The sequence below is a fragment of the Dipodomys merriami genome, unplaced genomic scaffold (assembly GCF_024711535.1).
Source record: "Dipodomys merriami isolate MVZ:Mamm:240054 unplaced genomic scaffold, mDipMer1.0.p SCAF_255, whole genome shotgun sequence".
In the NCBI taxonomy this organism is placed as follows: Eukaryota; Metazoa; Chordata; class Mammalia; order Rodentia; family Heteromyidae; genus Dipodomys; species Dipodomys merriami.
In genome coordinates this window covers 1,681,141-1,691,936 of record NW_027203993.1, presented here as the reverse complement: position 1 = coordinate 1,691,936, position 10,796 = coordinate 1,681,141, and the positions used below count along the sequence as shown (strand labels likewise).

The 10,796-nt window shown below is 40.6% G+C and overlaps 1 pseudogene; it reads right to left on the bottom strand.

Annotated features, from left to right (window-relative positions):
• Positions 1-1,847: 1,847 nt before the first annotated feature.
• Positions 1,848-2,251, bottom strand: LOC138836714 (histone H2A.Z pseudogene; annotated as a pseudogene).
• Positions 2,252-10,796: the final 8,545 nt, after the last annotated feature.

Here is a 10,796-nt window from a genome sequence, read left to right as displayed (position 1 = left end):
GTGTGTGTGTGTATGCATACACTAGTCTTGGAGATTGAACTCAGGACCTGAGCAGTGTACTAATTTCTCTTGTACAAGGATCTCTCTCACCCACTTGAGCCACAAAGCCACTTCAGGCTTTTTTCTATTGATGTGGCACTAAGAAATCAAGCCCAGGTCTTCATACATTCAAAGCACACTACCCCTTGGGCACATTCCCAGCCCTCTACTTCAGGTTTGTTAGTTTGTTTCTGTTTTTTTCTTGTTGTTGTTGTTGTCCGCTGTAGCAGTTAAATTCTGGACCTTGGTGCTGTCCCTGAGCTCTTCAGCTCTAGTCTTGTGCTCTACAACTTTAGCCACAGCACCACTTCTGGTTCTTGGTGGTTCATTGGAGTTAAGTGTCTCAAGGACTTTCCTGCCCAGACTTGCTTTGAACCATGATCCTCAGATCTCATCCTCCTGAGTAGCTAGGATGACAGGCATGAGACACAAGCACCAAGCTTCCACTTCACGTTTCTTAGTGGACAATTGCAGATAATAGTCTCATGGGACCTCTTGTGTCTGGGATATTTTGGAACCCAGATCCTCAGGTCTCAGCTTCCTGAAAAGGCAGCATGACAGACCTCAGCTATAGACCCCTAGACTGTGGCACTCTGCTGGAAGGGGATCCTTGTCTCCACGTGGTGGAGGGCTATCCATAAACCCAGAGGTAAGTGTCAGTGCCTAGGCCCCGAGTTCAATGTTCATAACTGAGAAAAAACAGAACAAAATTTTCTGCATGAGAGAACTCACTAGTCTTCAGTAATACACATTTTTGTCCCTGCCATGGGGACACATATGAGCCTCAATATTCTTTTTTATTAAATCAAACTTCTTTTCTTTATTGTGAAAATACCATACAGAGGCGTTACATTTACATCGGCAAAGTATTGAGTACATTTCTTGTCAATCATTGTTGCCTCCTCCTTTGTTTCCTCTTCCCATCCTTTCTCCTTCCTCCCCCCCACCAAAGTTGTAAAGTTCGTTTTTAGACATAATGAATTGTACATCTCATTGTGGCAATGGGTCCTCCTGTATCCTTATTTAAAAGATTTGCTTTATCCCTTCCCTTCCACAAATTATACCAACATCAAAAACAGTGAAAACAGGGGTTATACTGTGGAGGAGGAAACTACAAATCAACAAATAAATCATCTTATAAATATGTTAGAAACAATTCCATTAAAAAAAACATGTGAATCCTTATGGTGGGGTTCATTTTACCTAACACCAACGTATCTGACATTTTCTGCTTGTCTCAGGCATATACTAGTTATTGCAAATAAGGGAAACCATGGGACCTATGTTTCTCTGGGCTTGTCTTACTTCACTTAATATAATTTTTTCGAAATCTTTCCATTTCCTAACAAATGGGCAATGTCATTTTTTTCTTATGGAGGCATAGAATTCCATTATATATATATATATATATATATATATATATCACATTTTTCACATTTTTTTGGTATATGACCTTTATTGAGCTTATCCACTGCAGTGGAAATAATGTCTGTACAAAACCAAATGTTGTTACTATAACTTCTGCATCACAATTAAAATCCAAACAGTTTTTTAAAAAGTTAATCAAAACCCACTATTTCAGAGTCAATAGCTTCTTTGAAGCCACAGTAACACTTAAATATGGTTAAGACTCGAATGCAGAAATTTGGTTGGTTGGAAAGATAATTAAACTTTCAACCTGCTCAAATAGAATTACAAAGAGGCAGAATTGTGTTTTTTCACAGAGATACAGTCCACTGGATTCACCAACACTGGACAGCTGTTAAGAGTATTTAGAGTCCTGAGATAACAAGGAAACCAGGCGTCCTTTAGAGAGTCTTCTGTTGTCCTTTCTTCCCAATAAGAGACTTGTGGATGTGGGGGATGACACCACTACCAGCAATGGTAGCCTTGATGAGAGAGTCCAATTCTTCATCTCCATGAATAACAAGTTGCAAGTGACAAGAGGTAATAAGCTTTACCTTTAAATCTTTTGATGCATTTCCTACCAACTCAAGTTCCTCCGCAGTGAGGTACTCCAGGATGGCTGTGCTGTACATAGCGACGGTCGCTCCCACACTTACGTGGCTGGTTGTCCTAGAATTCAGATGTCGATGAATACGGCCAACTGGGAACTGCAAGCCGGCTCTCTGCGAGCAGGAAACCACCTTTGTCTTGGTCTTTCTGGAGTCCTTCCCAGCCTTACCACCAGCCATCTCGAATTCTGCTGAAGCTCACGCAAGCAAGGCAGCGAAAAGGCTATTCGGAGGCATGGCGAGGCCTCGGACACCTACTCCGTCGTCGCACAGTGATTCAAACTCATTTTTCACATTTTTTGTCTGCAAAATCATCTCAGTTTTGGAGTTCTTACATGGACCAGTGCTGTGAAGGACACAGCACATGACACTCTTTGCATGACTCAGCACACAGCATCAAATGCAGGACTCAGCGCACTGCACCCTGTAAAGGACTCAGCACATAGCACCCTGTGCAAGACTCAGCACAGAACACCCTATGAAGGGCTCAGCACATAGCTCTATTCCACAAATTGTTGATAGAATTAGGATGGTTTCATCAGTATCACCATTCACAAACCACACAAGATCACATCTAATGGTTTAGAAGGGTGTTTTTTTGAGGGGTGTTACCCATGGGGCTTGAACTCAAAGCATGTGCATACTGTTCTAATAACATTTGCTCAGGGCTAGAGCTCTACCACTAGGAGCCACATATCGAAGAGTCTCACAGACTTCCTACCGAGGCTGGGTTTTAAAGCCCCCAAACAGCTAGGAAGATGGGGTTAAGCCAGCCAGCAGGGTCTGGTTCCGTGCAGCTGGGTTGCAGTGCTTTACATCTGGTTAAGTCAGGTTAGGTGGCAGCTGTCAGCACCAGACTCCTAGTTTGCTCTGTGATGATGTACTTGAAATCCTGTCCTTATTGCAGTTAGAACATTCTACCTTTTTTTTGGCAGCAGTCCTGGGCCTTGAGTAAGGAGTTAGAAATGTCCCTAAGCGTTGGTGCTCCAGGCTAGCACTCGATTGAAAAACAGCAGAACTTCTCGATTTTCTGTTTATGTGGCACTGAGGAATCCAACCCAATGCTTTGTGCTAACTAGGCAAGCACTCAACCACCGAGCCCCAGGAGTAAACGAAGTATAAATAGATAGAGCTTCCTTATACAAATATTATATACCAAAATGAGAGATGTCTGTATATTATTGAATTATAGATAATATTACTACCAATTATTAGGTATTCAATAATGTCTCCCTTTAATGACGTGTCCCAGTTGAACAATTAATAAAGCATTAATTAATAATTACTCAATATCCTGTTATTTTTTTCATATATGTACATACATACGTATAATTATATATTTTATAGAATGAGACAAATTAAATTATGCATCGTGCGTTACTACCAGTTATTAGGTATTTAATTATGTCTCCATGTAATTTTTATTCTGTTAATGCTCAATAAAATATTAATCTACTTAATCCAAGTCCTATAATTATTGCGTCTAATTTTATCCCAGAATGATTCACAACTAATGCAATCTGTTTTTCATTTATTGTGTTGACAATTATTTCACCTATGACATTTATTACCTTCATGACATCCTATTACATAGCATATAGATTTTCACACAATTTATACATTCTACCTGTCACCAAGAACTTTCAAAAAAAGGAAAATGTGTCACGCTCGGCTTCTCACTCCAAGATTACATTTTTGGCAGTGCTGGGATCTAAACTCAGGGCCTAGAAGGCTCAGTTCATGAATGGGTAACAGCCAGCACAGCAGCCGCTAGCCAGTGCAGCTGCCAGGCAGTTTTGAGGCCCTGAGATCGAGCCCTGTATGTTGACTTCATATTGCGCTTAGTGTAGTTATTCATTTAATTTTTTGTTTTATGCATTTATTTACCATTTATTTTATTGACTGTTATTATACATACAATATTTACTTCATTTATTACATAGGATATAGATTTTCCTATGTATGAAACTTCAGACCTGACACACATGCCTTTCATAGAAAATGAAAGCATGTGTCACCATGGGCTCCTTACTCCACGATTCAATTTTTGTGAGTTCTGGCATTTGAACTCACAACCTACAAGGCCTAATTCATGAATGGGTGAGTGTCAACACGCCAGCCTGAGGCATGTAGAGCTGACAAGCAGTTCCTAGCACCTGAGATTGAGCCCCAGGGGTTGACAAAATTAGAACAGATTGACATGCAGATGGTAGTACACAAATAAATATAGATCTTTAAAGAGTGCCAGAGATGTCTATATACTCTTCATTTATATAAATTATACTCCTAGCAATTCTTGGGTATTTATTATGCCTCCATGTAATTAATATTATTGTTTTCATCCTTAATGAAATATTGATTAAATCAACCACAGTTCTGCCTGAAACGATTGCGACCTTGTAATTAATAGTATTCTTTTAATGTGTCAAAAAAATTCATTAAAATCCATCGGCCTCCTAAATTCACTCTGTTTAATTTTTTTGGGGGGGGGTTCGGTCATGGGGCCTGAACTCTAGGCCTGAGCACTGTTCCTCAGCTCTTTAGCTCAAGGCTAGCACTCTACCACTTGAGCCACAGTGCCACTTCCGGCTTTTCTCTTTTTGCTTATGTGGTGCTGAGGAATCGAACCCAGGGCCTCATGCATGCAAGGCAAGCACTCTACCACGGAGCCCCCTTCCCAGCCCTACTCTGTTTAATTTTATAGTAGTATCATTCAGGAACAACTAATTCAACCTTGACATTCATAACCTTCCATCGGTATTCCTATGAATAGGAACCAGACTCTTAGGATCTCCTTCCTTTGGTAGAGGTCAGGACCGGGCTTCAAACACAGGGCCTATGTGGCCGTGTTGACCTATGGCTTCCGTGGTAGCCTGCCAGCCTTCAGCAACGCCAGGTTACAATCATTTTTCAGCCATGTCATTCAGACCCAGTATGATCACCTTGCAAAGAAAACAAATGTAAAACAGACAGCCATCTGCAAGTTGCCCGATTTGGTTTTGTTTTATTTTGTTTTTGTAAAAATAACATACAGAGGGGTTACAATTCCATGGGCAAGATAACGAGTATATTTCTTATCAAGCATTGTTGCCTCCTTCTTTGTTTCCCTTCCCATACCCCCCCTGCCCAATCCTCCCCCCCACCAAAGTTGTAAAGTTCGTTTTTCAACATAATGACTTGTACATCTCATTGTTGCAATGGGTCCACCTGTTTCCCAATTTAAACGATTTTTTCCCTTCCCCTCCACAAATTATACCACCATCAAATACAGTGAAAGCACGGTTTATTCCGTGGTGGAGGGACATACAAAGCAACATAGAAAGCATCTTATAAATATGTTAGAAACAATTGAATGAAATAAAAATTATTTGAATACTTATCTTGGGGTTCATTCCCCTAACATCAACTTATCTGACCTTTTCTGCTTGACTCAGACATGTACTAGTTATTGCAAATAAGGAAACCTTATCTGTGTCATTTTATTTATTTTTATTCCTGTCTTTGGGGCCCAGGAATCCAGATTCGGCTTTGGGTCCAGTGGCTTCAACCCAGCCTGGAGTGATTGAAGCTGAGGCAGAGTTGCCATGATCTCAGTTCAAGCCCTGTGCTTCATGAAATAAAAATACATATATACATATATACATACATACATATATTAAAATATTTTAAAAAATATGAGGCTGCCTGGCTTGGAATTCACACCATTTTTCCTGCCGGGTCTGAGGTTTGAACTCAGAGTCTGGGTAAACCTGCAGCATTGTGGGGGAAGGGAAAGCGCACTGTGCTGGAAGACAAGAAAGTCAGGCCTGTTCCCAGGGTCTGAATTCAAATCCTAGCACTTGAAAAAAATAATATTCGTATACATTTTAAATACATGATTTATATTTACATACACAGGTTTACTGCATATTTCACTTCATGTAGTTACTGATTTTATTTTGTTTTACTTATTTGTTATGTATTTTAGTGAGTATGATTACACTTATAATAATATTTTTTACATTCTATTACATAGGACATAGATTTGCCTATGTATTATCTAGCATTCCTGAGACCCAGGACTTTCACCGATAAGGAAAACAAGTGGGACAATTAGCTTCTTCCACCAGGATTAAGTTTTTGGCAGTTCTGTGATTTGAACTTTGGGCCTACAAGACCCACTTCATGAACGGGTCAATGTTAAAACACCAGTCTGATGTAACAGAAGTTGTCGGGCAAATTTGAGGACTTGAGGTCAAGCCCTAGGAGTGACCAATATATAAACAGATACATTTGTAGATTGCAGTGTGTGTGTGTGTATTTACATATTCATATGCATCTCTAAATCAATGTATAACGAGAGAGACAGATAGACATTTATGTAGATTCTAGTGCATAACTACATATATAGTGATATCTATATCTTATTTTTATATATTCTCTGACTACCAATTATTTGGTCTAAAATTATGCCTCCATTAATTAATCATGTTAGAAGACTTAATAAAGTATTAATTCAATTAATCAATGACCTATGTTTATTGTGTACAATTTTATACTAGATTGACTAGCTAATTAGTAATTCTATTCGTACATGCCAAACATTCTAATATTTTCCTATAGATAGGAATGAATTTCCTAGGATCTTCAATCATGTGTCGGTGGCAGTCCCAGGATGGAACTCATGGCCTAGATGTCTGGGTTGGGCTCAGGCTTCACTGACAGCCCCCAACCTTCGGGCAAGCAAAGTCATGTACAATTTTCAAGCTGAGTCATTGAGACACAGGATGGTCACAGTGCAAAGGAAACAAAGGTAAAATGCTTGTGTAAAACTTCCTGGTTTTTTTCTCCTCCATTTTTGTTGGTTTGATGATTTTTTGACAATGGTGGAAGTTGAACTCGGGTTCTAGGATCCCTAGATCATCTGTTGGTCTAAATTCTGTACCCCAGCCTAGATTAATCATGGTTTAAGATACAATAAAGTGATTCTTTCAGCAAAAGGAGCTTAGGGACAATGTCTAGGCTCACAGTTGAAGCTTCAGACCTGCCACAAAGAAAAACAGCCATTAAGTCCATGTGTCTGTGTATATGCACGTATTTCTATCAGTGAACATCCAGAGTCGCTATGAAGAAAGAACCCAGGTAGGAAATTTGCTTTGAATAGAATGATTTCATAGCACAGAGTGCTTTCAAGCATGTTCCAGGGCTCCCTTCATTCTTTCCATTGTAGCCTGAGGTTTTCTGATCACCCCAGGCTGCTGGAGGAAGTCTGCCTCATTGTTGGAACAGGCAGAAAAAGAAGTCTCACTCCTGTACCGCTGTGTAACAAACAATGCATGTGGCGCAATTAGTGAAGATGAGTGTGGGCAGACTCTGAAGGCTAGGAGAAAAAGGACTCTGTACCCCAAGCTCTCTCTCTCCCAGTGCTCTGTTTTGACAGGAAGCCTTCATTTGTGCCATCTCCCGTGGCAGGCCAAGTTCCCTGCACTCATCCTGTCTTCGTTAGACTATGTTCAAGTGTTGAAACAAACTGCTACAATTAATTCAAGGGTACTTCTGGCAGACAACTAGGGAGCTGAACCTAATGAAATGATTCCTAATTGACAAAGGTGCCTCCCTAGTTTCTGGGAGCTTGTTAAATCTAAGCACTTGTGCAAAATCACAATGCTTCCTCTCATCTAAGGCTAGTGAAGCTCATCAGGTATTGAAACCTTTGCCCTCTCTGCGTTGGGCCCTGAGTGGGTAGATTTCAGGTTGAACACAGGGCCAGGGTCCTGACCATGAGCTCAGAGGAGAAGCTCTTTGTTTTACCATTTGGTGTCACAGTTTCATTTCTGATATCTTTGTGTGTGTGTGTGTGTGTGTGTGTGTGTGTGTGTGTGTGTGTGTGTGTGTGTGTGTGTGTGTGTGTGTGTAAGTATGTGTGTGCTTGTGCATACACCAGTCCTGGAGCTTGAACTCAGGACCTGAGCACTGTACCAGAGTTTCTCCTGTACAAGGACAGCACACAACCACTTGAGCCACAGAGTAACTTCATGCTTTTTTCTAAGGATGTGGTACTGAGGATTTAAACACAGGGTTTCATACATGCAAAGCACTCTACCCTTAAGACACATTCCCAGCACTCCACTTCAGGTTTCTTTCTTTTGATGTAAGTTGGAGGAGTTGAAGTCTGGGCCTGGGTGCTGTCTCTGAGCTCTTCAGCTCAAGTCTAGCTCTCTACCACTTGAGCTACAGCACCTCTTCAGGTTTTCTGGTGTTTCATTGGAGATAACCATCTGAAGAAATCTCCTGCCCAGGCTGGTTTTGTACTGTGATCCTCAATTCTCAGGCTCTGAGTAGCTAGGATGAGAACTGTGAGTGCTCAGCTTCCACTTTAAGTTTCTAAGTGGTGAATAGGACATAATAGGCTCATGGGACCTTTTTATACTGGGATAGTTTGGAACCCATATCCTCAGCTTCCTGAGCAGGCAGGATGATAAACCTCTGCTAAAACCACCTAAGCTGTGATATTTTGCTGCAAGGGGGACTTTGGCTCCACGTGGTAGAGTGCTAGCCATGAGCCCAAGAGGAAAGTCAGTGCCTAGGCTCTGGATTAAAGGTTCATGTTGGAGAAAACTAAACCAAAACAATTGTCAGCAGGAGACAAGTCACTAGTGTTCAGTACATACATAAATTTCGCCCTTCCTTGGGGACATATCTGAGCCTCAACTTTCTCATCTGCACAATCATCTACTTGTGGAGCGATAACAAAGACTAGATGAAAGAATACACCCCGTGAAGGACTCAGCTCATAGCATCCTGTGAAGGACTGGGCACACAGCACCCTATGAAGGACCCAGAACCCTGTGAAGGACTCAGCACCCAGAACCCCAGGAAGGACTCATCACAAAGCTGTATCCCACAAGCTGTCATTAGAATTAGGGTGCTTTCATCAGTATCACCATTCTTTCAGAAAAATGTCACAAACCATAAAAGTTCACATCTAACAGTTTTGAGGGATGGTTGATGGGGAGGAGAGTCATCAGCCTTGGGGACTGCACTCATAGGTTGGGGGTAATGTCCTAAGACCTTTGCCACAAGGCTAGAGCTCTACCACTTTGAGCCATAGCTCAAAGTCTCGCAGACTTCCTGCCAGGCCTGAGTATTCAAACCACCAGTATCAGATCTCATCCTTGAGCAGCTAGCGGTGAGACAGCAGCATCTATTCTATGGAGTTGGTTTGCAGTGGTTGATCTCTGGTTAGAGATCTCAGGTTAGATGGCAACCATCAACTTCAGATTACCGGTTTGCTCTGTCATGAGGTATTTGAAGTCCTGGGATTCTATAGTTGCAGTCATAACTTTCTAACTTTTATTGGTATTTCAGTGACCATTTCCGGCTTTTTCTTTGTATGTAATAGTGTGGAAATGAACCCAGGCCTTCATATATATTAGGCAAGCACTCTACCACTAAGCCCTAGGAGTGACAAGTGTAGAAATAGATATGGTTTGTTTTATATAGATAGATAGATAGATAGATAGATAGATAGATATAGATATAGATATAGATATAGATAGATAGATAGATAGATAGATAGATACATATAGATACATATAGATACATATATGTATAAAACAAGAGAGATATCTGTATGATATTAAGTGATATATACTATTTTACTACTAATTATCAATAATTACATTATTTCTTCCTTTATTTAGTTATCATGTTTGAATTTATAATAAAGTATTAATTGAAAATTACTCAATGTCCTATGATTATTGTGTATAATTTTATAATATACTCATACACTAACTACTAATGTAGTTGTTACTTTTAAACATTCCATTCATAGGGATGTCTATCGGAATGCGTTTCTTAGGATCTCTTGACATTTGTAGGTGGCGGGGATTTGAACGCCGGACCTAGATTGCTGGTTTTGGCTATGGCTTCCCTGATAGCCAACCAAACTTCAGCAGTGCAAGGTCATGAACACTTTCCGGGCCCTGTCATTTAGACCCAGGATTGTCACAATGCAAAGGAAAAAAACGATATAAAACCACTTTCTGGAACATTCCAGTTTTATCCTTCTCCTTCCCCTCCCCTCTGTTTTGTTTTCTTTTTTTGTCGGTTGTGGGGCAGAAGTCTGAGTCTGTGTGCTGTCCCTCAACTCTTCATCTCAAGGCTATCGTTCTACCACTTGAGCCAAAGCAACACTTTCAGCTTTTTTCTGCTTATGTGGTGCTGAGATATTGGACTCAGGGCCTTATACATGCAAAGCAAGCACTCTACTATTGAGGCACCTTCCCAACCTTTCACCTTTTTTTGACATTCCCAAGATTTGAACTCAGGTCCTAGGATCTCTGGATGGGCTGTGAGTCCAGAGGCTGCATCCCAGCCTAGGGTTATCAAGGCTGAGCCAGAGTTCCTATGAGCTGAGTACAAAAAAAAATAAGGCCCTGGCTTGGAATTTGCACCATCTTTCTGGCAGGCCTGGGATTTGAACTTAGGGTCTGGGTAACTCTGTGGCACTGTTGGGGAGGGGGAGCTCACTGTCTTTGAAGGCAAGAATTTCAGACCAGTTTCAAGGGCCTGAATTCAAGCCCTATCACTGGAAAAATAATATTCATAAATGAGATCTTTTTACATACATGTGTTTACTCCATATGACATATATTACTCTTCTTTGTTTATTTAGCATTATTAAATATATAACACTTTTTCATTTCTAATGTCTTATCACATGGATTTATTTGCATATAGATTATACATCATACTGAG